The 10,656-nt window shown below is 39.3% G+C and overlaps 1 long non-coding RNA gene across 2 annotated transcripts in view; it reads left to right on the top strand.

Annotated features, from left to right (window-relative positions):
* LOC112475085 overlaps positions 1–9,914 on the top strand; it is a 100,019-nt gene extending 90,105 nt beyond the window's left edge. The window contains exons 3-5 of one of the 2 annotated variants that reach the window (XR_003044574.1): positions 328–478; positions 5,716–6,478; positions 8,394–9,914. This is a non-coding gene — a long non-coding RNA (uncharacterized LOC112475085). Of the gene's footprint in view, positions 1–327; positions 479–5,715; positions 6,691–8,393 lie in introns of those variants that run through there. The other variant, XR_003044573.1, reaches the window with a different exon arrangement.
* Positions 9,915–10,656: the final 742 nt, after the last annotated feature.

The raw sequence follows: 10,656 nt of genomic DNA, 5'->3' as shown, positions 1-10,656 counted from the left end.
TTATTTATATAAATTTATTTATTAAATATAAATCTGTAGAGATATATTTAAATATACATATACATATGTCCAAACTTTATGACCAGTCTTTTGTAGAAAAAAATTTTTAAATGTTTATTTAATCCATCTAGAATTGAATTTTGTATATGTGTGTGAAGATAGAATTTACCTTTATTAGTTTTTTTCAAATGAGTCATTAGTTATTGAATTTTGTATATGTGTGTGAAGATAGAATTTACCTTTATTATTTTTTTCGAATGAGTCGTTAGTTATTCCAATACCTTTTATGGAATAATTCATATGAGATCTACATATGACCATCTTAAGGTAGAAGATAAAGATTGTCGAGTATCTACAAAGAGATGAAAGTTGAAGATGTGAAGGCAGACGAGATCTTGGCAGAAGAGAGTAGATGCAGGGAAGGACCAAGCATGTGCTCCTACGGAGGAAGAGAGGAAGTGAAGGAATTAACCGAGAGGTAGGTGGAGGGCCCCAGAGTGGTGTCATGGAAGTTATGGATTAGGAAAGGTTCAAGGTGGGGAGAGGGCAGTAGTAACTAGTGGGGAAGCAAGCGTCACTTGTGAAATAAATGGGAGAAAAGAACATTTGATACATCGGTTGTGCGGCTCATTGGATTCCGTGGTGCAGCTGTGGCTTTTGGATTAATTTATATTTTCTACAGTTTATTTCATTTTTTTTCACCCACAGATATGGATAATTATGAGTTAACTCTAGACATGTACTGTTTCTGGGTGGTAAAGTGAAATTTTCTCAACACACTTTAAAATGTCATTTCATTCAAGTATTTTTTGCATGGTGCATTCGAAAAATATTTTCAGTGAAAACCGAGTTAACAGACAATGATATAATGTACATAAAAGAGCTTTTGACCTAAATAAATCATAAAAATAAAAGCTGTGGTTTGGATATGTAACATGTACTGGCCATTCCTCATTCATTTGTGAGACTATGGAGCAAACTTGGCTAGGACTCAGCATCATCATGTTGGTCAGCATCCACAGTATTGCCATAAAATATATTTTAAGCTGGCTAATTTTTTGTCTTTACAAACTAGTCCTTTCTACGAGCTATTTGTGGCTCACTTTTCCTTGTTTTCCTCTTCAAAAAGAGGTCTAGAGAGGTAGTGAATTTGCCCTGGTTTAGTGTGGACATACTGTTTGGCCAGCCTGTATCCAGGCCATAAGGGTGATAATCACTATATAAATACATAGCAACACAGCATCACACTAGCCTTTCCTCGCTGCCCTGGAAAGCAGCCCATGTGCAGATGAAGAAGCCGTGTGCGCAGCTCCGCTCGGCCGCGCACGGCCTGAGGATGGATGGCAGCAGGACCCTGAGCAGCTGCTCTGTGACAAGACATGCGAAGAAACCTCCGTCTAGGCGTTCGCTGAGAAGCCCATCAGAAATGTTGATATGACACCAAGAGAGCTGCCTTCCGTGGAGAATGAGGGGTATTGTCTGTGGGCAGACATGGCACGTGGCAGTGTGACAGAGGCGGCTCATTTTGATTCACGATATTGAGCAGCCTGTGAAGCTAGGAAGATCAGCAAAGAATGACAGGCCCTGCACTGGTGCCCGCAGTCGGAAGGCAGGGCTTGACCAGCTGAGCTCTCCGTTTGGAGCAGTTAGCAGTTTTTTAAAAGCTATATTCATAAATATGGAAAATAATATCGCCATCATCATTATAATCGTATATGAAGCAAGATGCACATCCATAAATCATACTAATGAATGCCAGCTAATGGTGATGCACTGAATGCTGTGTTCCATAAGTCTTGCTCTGTCTGCTTATCCTGATTTATTTTCTTCACAGCCTTATCTTTGCCAGATATTTTATTATATATATTTATTATGTTATAGATTGTTTCCTTCCTAGGCCCTACCAAACAGAAATCACGGGGTGGTAGGGTCTTTGAATGGTCTTGTTTTCTGCTGATCCCTAGTGTCAAGAACAGTGCCTGCACGTAGTAAGCCGGCAACATATATGTGTGTTGAAAAAAATTCAGTAAAAATTCAGTAAAAATTCAGTCTTGTATATTTCTAGTGATTTCCTGTAATATTAGAGAGAGTCAAACACCAATTTAGAATAAGAAATGTGCTCATTAAGTAAAAAGTAGTTTTCTTCGAAGCAATTACTAAATAGCTGAGTTTTACAGAATTCAAAATATATACTGCCATATTTCTGATGGATTTATCAGTTAGCATTAACAATTTAGCCCGTCAACTAATTGTTTTGTGTGCGTGCTGCCAAGTAAAGATTTTGACTAAATTTTCCTCCTCCCCTTTCCTTCTGTCCCATGTTGCCCTGGAGAAGATGTCACAGCACAAAAACTTACCTCCAACTCACTGTCAATACATTGATAACAGGAATCAAATGATCTACTTCCTTTCACAGATGGGTGTGTCTATTTGTAAAAGGAAATGGAAAGAATATGAATTTTCCTAGATTGAGAAAACCAAACGTTTGTAATTTCTTTAGGTAGAAGTGGTTTGGATTCTCGGCTTGGAGGTGTTCAAGCTGAGATAGGATAAACCCTGTCAGGCCCAGGGGAGCTGGCGGCTGTTCCTAAACCTGCCTGTGCATCAGAATCATCTGGGAACATCAATTAACAAGTAAACAACCATTCCAAAAAAACTGAGAACAGACAAACAAAAAACAGGTTACAAGACTCCGTTCCAGAGGTACATCTGTGGAAGCACTGGACTCCATGCTGAAAGCAAAACAGCTTCCTAGGCGGGTCTCATGTACATCAAGTATTAAGAACCGCATAAGGTCAGGATTCAAATTTCAGGCAGAAAATTGGACAAGATCGGCCTTTCTCAGGTATCATCTGCGAGCACTTGTAAGTATGCAGTCGAGGCTTTTCCCCCTGGGCATTCTAATTCAGTTTTCTGGAGCGGGCCCAATAATCTTCTTCCACTTTTTAATTTTTTAAAAAATTTCATAAATTCCAGGTGATTTTTAGTTTCAGGTATGTTGGGAAGCATTCATCTAGCAGACCTTGAAGTCTGGCCCAGTCTTCAGATTCTATGATTATTCAAATAATTTTTCTATTTTGTGTGTCAATACCGTCTTCGAATGATTTTTTTTTTTTTTTGGTTTAGTACTCATATAACTAAAATCATAGATCGTAGTTTATAAATTGGGCAGTTTATGCCTGGTTTAAAAACACATGAACAAATAAAGAAGCCTCACTTCATGCAAACCTCATTGTGGAGTGACATGTCCTGTGGGTCACTGGGCCCAGTAACGCTTTTCGTTTGTTTGTGAGCGCACTCATGGTCCTGCAGCCCGTGGTGTGCAAAGGTTAAACTCAACAGCTAGAAAAATGATGACGGTAACAAAGTTTAAATAACACGAGAAAGTGGTGCATGGAAATCAATCTTCAAATCCTAGAAAACTACGAGTGCCAGCTCCTCATTATATTTTTCACTACATCGTGATTATACAACTTGAACAACCTTACAAGTTGAAAAACAAATAGGCAGGACTTAGAGCAGTGTTTCTCAGCGATGATTCTGCTCTGAATTTTCTTTTTATTTATTTATGTTTACTCTATTTTTTAAATGGATTAAATAGAGAATTTTAATCAAGAAAACAGAGCCCTGTTTGCTTCTCAGATGCCGTACTCTATGGTCTAGTAAGTACTTCAATGAGTTGGAATGTTGCAAGATGTTTCTAGTTCCTTTACATCCTTAACTCCGTCAGCATATATTTCTGCCAGACTTTCAAAATGCATTCTATTTTCCCCAAACGGATAATTTTTAACAAAGAGCTTAGTGAAAGTTTTTACTCCTAGTCTCCTTTTGTTAAGGTGCCTTGTTTAAGGTCTAAGCTATTCTAAACCCCAAGTAGGATTGAACTAATTTTTTCCCTAGCCATCTTATATAGCTATTCACACTGCAGAAGTCTTTGGATGATTATTTTATCTTAACAGATGATAATTACAGAAATATGGATTTTTGTAATTTGAAAGAACATTCAGGATAGTTTATTATAACTATCTTGTTATAATGTTCTCAATTTTCAGATGTGAAGAATGAGACTCAAAAGGACTAAATGACTTGCTCAAGGCCATTTAATTTAAGGAAAGCCAGTGCTAGCACCTGGCCATTCAGAAGCCAGATTCTAAATTCTTTCCAATGCCTATATTGACTTCAAGTGCTCTCACCCTCGCAAGGCCTGTTGGTTCTAAATTATTCTCTTAAGCTATTCAAAAAGATCGTTATGGGTGATTTTCAAAGCAGGTGTTCCTGCTTACATACATACTATGGGCAAATGTATTTTCAGGTACACACACGGAAATAATATCCATCATAATACGCTCTCTGTGAAGCCTTGTGAGAGCTTACAGCCTGATCTGAACCGTGCTGTGGAGAAGTAGTGGAAATTCTCGTTTCCTGAGTGTCACAGGGGGCGGGGACCCTCTCCCCCCTCCCCCCTCCCTGCCCTTCCCAGGCCAGTGGTCGCACCCTCTAGCAAACAGGTGAGAAGACCTGTCCTAGGCCAGCCACCTCCAACTATGCTCATTGCCCAACAGCCTTAAGCTCAGCGCCGCGCCGCGCCGCGCAGCGCTGGGCAGCAGAGCTGACCTGTCAGCCGCCCACACGGGCCTGGGTGTGGCACGCAGGCCCACGAAACCTGTCCACTCTGCCTTTCAAACACTGTAAAGACCCATTCTCATTCCCTAAAGGCACCATTTTCTCTTGGTGTTCCCCGTAAAGCTCTTAATACTTTTCATCAGTTTGTTTTATGGACTCCCTGCCTCCCTCTTCTTCCTGTGTCCTGGGGTCTGTCCCCTGTCTGTGCACACTGTCTCTGGGGGGCCCTCAGTCATCCCCATGGCTTTAGCTCCGGCCAGGATGCCCACAAATCCCCGCTTTCTCTCTCCTCCTGTATCTTTTTCCAGCTCGAGTTTGTTGAGATTTTACTCAAAAAGATGTATGAGATGTAGTCTTTTTCCCTGAAAGATATTTTAACATAGTTGCTATAAATTGTGTATTTTAATAGGAAACAAATATTGTCCATAACTCTTTGTTTAAACTATTTTGATTTTTATTTGAATTTAGAATATGACAATAAACATTTTGTAGTTTATTTAAGTCATAATTATATGTTAGATATTTAATGTGTACTTTTTTATTGGTTATAAAAATCATAATACTGAAGTAAGGATTAAAAGCCACTTAGGAGAATAAAGAAATATTAATAACATCTTAGTACTTATATTTACAGAATTTTTCTTTGAAATTACCTCGTCTCAAAAATTAAACTATAAAACGAATTTATAGGTATTCAGTTTTTAAAGCTCTTTTATACATAGAAAAAACTTAGCCATTCACATGGGCACAAACTTTACTTATCAGGAAAACAAATGTTTCCTCAGTAGCTGTCCATAGGTATAGTTACTAATGGAAGATAGAGAACTGCATTTTCCTTAGTCTTTAGACACACTGAGGACTTTTTTTTTTTCTTTTTAAATATAAAGTGAGTTAATGCCCCTCAGAATTTCCTGTCAAGAGTTAACCCTGCTGAAGGTAGAGCTCGGAGGAAAAGGACTCGAATTCCTCAGATAACCCAGGAAAATCATTTCCATATAAAACACTGAGTTTATACCATTTAAGTTTGGGCTTCACTCTTCCTCCAAGATTATGATCTTAAATTTTTTATTGTTTGTTTGTTTTTTTTTTTAGTTACCTACAGATGATCTGACATAGAAGATACATCAAGGACAAGGTCAGGACATAGGTCAACCATTCTGACTCATCATCCTCTGATCAAACTGTAAAATGATACATACTAAAATATTGAAGTCACAGTCTATGGTGTCTCTATAAATTATGATAAATAAGACACTAAACATCCTGCAAATATGTGAAATAGCACTGTTCTGGCCCCTCAGAGTCAGTGAGGCAAGTCTGTCATAGCTCCAGGTACCCACTTGATCAGTCATGGTCTTGAAAACGGATTGTATGGTGACCAGAGCCATCTGTGCGGCACTGCGGAGACCCACATGGAGACCTCTGAAAGAGGGGAGCCAGACCAAGACCACTGGCCATTGCATGTCCACAGGTCCAAACGCTCCTAAGCTCCAGGATCATGTTACATCTACCTGCACATCTGGATCTGTTTCCGAGTCATCCCCACCGAGCTCTTTGGCTGGCTCAGCTGTTAGGGCAGCTGTGTACTCAGCTGTAATTGGAGACACCTCAGAGCACGTGCATTTCTAATTCTGAGAAGACCCAGACCTGACCATGAAAGTACATGGAATGTGATTAGGTGGTTCGCTCGCGGAAGCGATGTCCTCATTGGCTGGCAGTGCTGCCAGTGTAGCAAGGCTAGAAAAGAAAAGATAAAGGAAGAAAACAGGAAGAAGCAGTCCTCCAAGAGGCGGTGAAAACTCCACAAAGCAGAGAGAAGAAGCATTTCCGAAGCACAGTGTGTAGTGGATATGAGGTGGGTGAATTAAGTTAGACTGCCCGGTGTCAAAGTCCAGCTCTCCTGACCTTGGGGGAAGTTGTTTACCCTTTCTTGGCCTCAATTTCTTCATCTACAAAGTGGCAATAAAAATAATGTTCACCTAGGAGGATTGTTGTGGGATTATATGAGTTAATAAGGTGGAACACTTAGAGCAGCATGAAGCTCATGAGTAAAAATGAATAAAATTGTCCGAGTAAACTTGCTCAGTAAGTTTGACCCTTTCTCAGTGGTAGTGATCAGCGCTCTTACATGGCGCCTGGATCCGCCCCTGCTTCACCCTGAACGCCAGCCGCGTGGCGCACAGGCCATGGGGTGCAGAGTGTGGGACCTGCAGTGGTCCTTGGTGGGTCTCTGTATTTGAGAAATTGTCAGATTGAAAGCAGATCACCTCCTAGAGAACATAAAACTATTGGAACCGTTAGCGCAAGGCTATATAAATCCTGCACGGTTCAATAATATTTTAGGGCATTTTGTGGGAAATGCGTACACATTCACATACACTAACATTGAGCTCTTACTCATGGCACAGATTTTGTTAAGCACTTTACATGTATAATTTCACTGAGAACAATTCTGTGAGACGAGCCCAATTTTTATCTGCCTTTTAAAGATGAAGAATCTAAGGTTTGGGTGAGTTAAAGTCACTCGGGATCAAACAGCTGGCAAGGGATATGGCCAGAGTTTAAACCCAAGTCTGCCTGGCTCCAAAACCAACGCTCTTAACCATTTGGCCACAGGGAGTACAGGACAGCAGTCAAAGAGAGGCCAGGGCGGCCAAGCACGGCCTGCCGTGCCCCGAGGAGGTTGCCACATTTCTGCAGTATGTAAGCTGAAAATTATTAAGCTCTGTTCTTTATGTCACGGGGTTTAAATTTAACAGTCATAAATAAGGATGTGCAAACAATATATAGCTTTGTTTCCTGTATCTGAGCTCAACTTGTCTCCAGCCCTCACTCCTGTTAACGGTGGAGAATGATGGTCTCCTTGCATCTGCCAACTAAAGGCCCACCCAGTGTCTTCTATTTTATAGCAGCCTCTTTTTTGGATGAATATTCATTTGATTCAAAGTTGCTTCCATCCTGCCAAAAGTAGTTTTCCTCTTCCTCAGGAGCATGCAAACTTCTGCATCCACTACCCACCACTAGAACAGTGGGGCCCCTAGAGGCACTTCCCTCAACCATTTCTGCACTTGGGACGCACACCATGAAGACACAGGCTTCTTGGAGAGGCTCGGGCAGCAGGGGATGCAAAGATGCCTGCTGCTCTGAGAAGTTCCAGAACTGGTCTGCGGGTTTCAGCCACCCTCCCTTCACCTAAGGACTTTCTGTTGCGGGGGCATGGGTGGGAGTTAGGAATCCCCTTTTGAATTACGTAGGCTGCATTTCTCTGTCTCTTTTTCTTTTACTCAAAAAGAGACTTAGTCGTTGGGTAGGAATTTTCCTTAGTACCTATATTGACTTCTCTGCTTGATGATCTGCTATGTAGAAAATCCTCCAAATTTTGCTTCTCGATATTTAAAGAGAAGCTTTTGATCTCATAATGTGTGTGTGTGTGTGTGTGTGTGTGTGTGTGTGTGTGTTGGGATGTGTGTGCTCTTGCTCAAGGAAACTGGGCTTTTGAGACTATTTTATTACTCTGAATTTAACAAATCTAATTTAACACTCAAATCTGAACAATTCCTTTTTTCTAGGTATTATAGGCTCTTCCCCTAAAGCAATGAAAGGCCTTGATTCAATGCCTGAGAGAGCCATAGGGAATTAAAAATACACGGTTACATTACTTTCAAAATATTATAGCCATCACATATATATCTAGATTAGTGTGACTTTTCTGAGTAGAGTTCCCTTTTGTGATCCTCAGTGTTCATAAATGTTTTATTTAACTGTTCTAGTGTGATTTCGGTTCTGATTTAGACAAGAGCATTAAATGGGAAACAACAGTGTTCTCTGCCGCAGCCCAGGATGGTGATGGCATTGGAATTAAAAAGAAGAGAAGACAGGAAGAGAGGTTGGATCTGACGTCCAGCTGCCCATCCCTACGTGAGTCACCTGTCAATCCTCGTCTCCGAGGTTCTGGGATTAATTTCGTTAGTAAAGGAGGTTATATATTTCCAGAAAAATTTAGCGTTTGGCAATATTTTTGCTATTTTCTGACTATGGATGTTATTTTTGGTTCTATCTGTGTATTTCAGATAGAACTGTCCATTGAGTACAAAATATATACTGTTATTCAGAATATAGAATATTGTTATAGAAGAGATTTCATGTGGATGGAGGTTCATCCCTCACATCTCATTATGTTATTAAAGATGACATTTCATCGTGGTTTATACCTGGCATTCTGATGAACATCAAACATTATGAGAACTCGTAGAAAACCGTGGCCTGTTATGTTTGCCCAAGTGTGTTTTTCTGATGATGAAAGGATATTTGGAGACCTTTTGTGTAAACTCTTCCGAATCCTAGCTTATATTTTTGTAACATTTAGTGATACTCTTCCTTCACCCGTATCCTCAATTGCCCCATTCTAACTTGCCCCGCTCTTAACCTACTGGGGTCGAGAGGGAGTTTCGTTTTCCCTTTTATACTTGATTCAGCCTATGACTTCCAATATTGTCCCCATTGTCCCCATTTTCTAAGGAAATGAGAAAGGGCAAAGGTAAAGTACAGGGCGAGCAGGGCTGGTTCTCAGGAGATGCATCATTTTTGCTCTCGTCTCATCAGCCAGTATGTCACTAGCCACACCTCGCTTCAGGAAGGCTGGAAATGTAGCTACTATCTGGGTGGTCATATACCAAGCAGAAATGTTGTAGATTTTATTACTAGAAGAAAGAAAGGGAGATATACTCGGTGATAATTTGTTGTCACTGGCTCAGAAAACATACCGAAGGTAAATATCTAGCAGGCAATACTTACGAGGACAAATGGAAGTATGAGATGACGGCGTGGGAACCAGAAATCTTGTATGCTTGGGGGAGTTAGTTTGTGGGGTGAATTCGTAAGTTGGTTTATGAACTCATTTGGTTTAGGATTTTGTTGTGAATCTTTGATAACCTGAGGTACATTTATTGATCAAAGAGAAACTATAGAGTAAGTGCTAATTTTTTGTTACTGAAGTTCATTGTGACACTCATAATTAATTTTTCTTAATAAATGCACTTGTCATATTTTTGTGAGCTTACCTCTTATTTATGTTAGCCTTTTCAATTAAGATTTGCACTGATGAAAGGACAAATAGCCTAGAAGTGTTATTGGTATTAGACAAGTGTGTTTTACTTCATTCAATATGGGTAATATTTTAAAGCCCTGAAAAGAACTTTATTATGTAATTATTAAAGTTTAAAGTTCTCATATTTTGCTTTTCAGCAAATAGTGGAGAAACATATTTACTTCTATCCATGTAAATCTAAATGCTGTTGGTGGTAATTCTCAAAAATTTGATAAGAATTTGAAATGAAGTCAATATTAAAAGTACAGCATGCACCATGATAAAAAGTGCAATGGTGGTTTTGACATTATCAGTTCTGGCTGATGTTAGGATGGTGCCAGAAAGAGATTATTTTTGATACTTGAAGCATTGTAAGAATGATACATTGCATCTACTTGACATTATCATTTCTGACGTTGCTGATCTTCCTTAATTATAATTCTGGAGAGTAAGATAAAAGGTTAGTCTTTTTAGAAGGTTAAAAACATATTTTTAATCTTATTTCTCTAGGCTGAATAGAGTGAAAACTTGAGAAATTATGTGGAGAAGTCAGCAGTATGTTAAGATTACCATGTACAGAATGCTATCTTATTTACTTTTCATGTGGTATCATGAGGGTATTATTGTTCCAATTTTTCAGAGGAATGAAATGATATTATTCAAAGTTACAATATTTAAATTAATATTTTCTTCTGTACTATTTAGTACTATTTATTTAGTACTATTATGCTTTCACATATCAACTCTATACTGTGTTCTCTCTTTTTGGTGCTTAGCTACTTGACATTAGGCAATAGTAATGATAAAGTGCAACAGAAACCATAAAAACCCAATATAACAAATGTGAGTAATAAGCACACAAATGCTTACAACATGCTAGTTGAGATGAATTGAGACCTGTTCACTTACAGTGACTAATCAGTATAATCTTTGTAGTGTACGTGCAC

The sequence above is a fragment of the Pteropus alecto genome, unplaced genomic scaffold (genome assembly GCF_000325575.1).
Source record: "Pteropus alecto unplaced genomic scaffold, ASM32557v1 scaffold50, whole genome shotgun sequence".
Taxonomy (NCBI): Eukaryota; Metazoa; Chordata; class Mammalia; order Chiroptera; family Pteropodidae; genus Pteropus; species Pteropus alecto.
The sequence above is the reverse complement of the archived record's forward strand: the minus strand, read 5'-3'. Positions and strand labels throughout refer to the sequence as shown.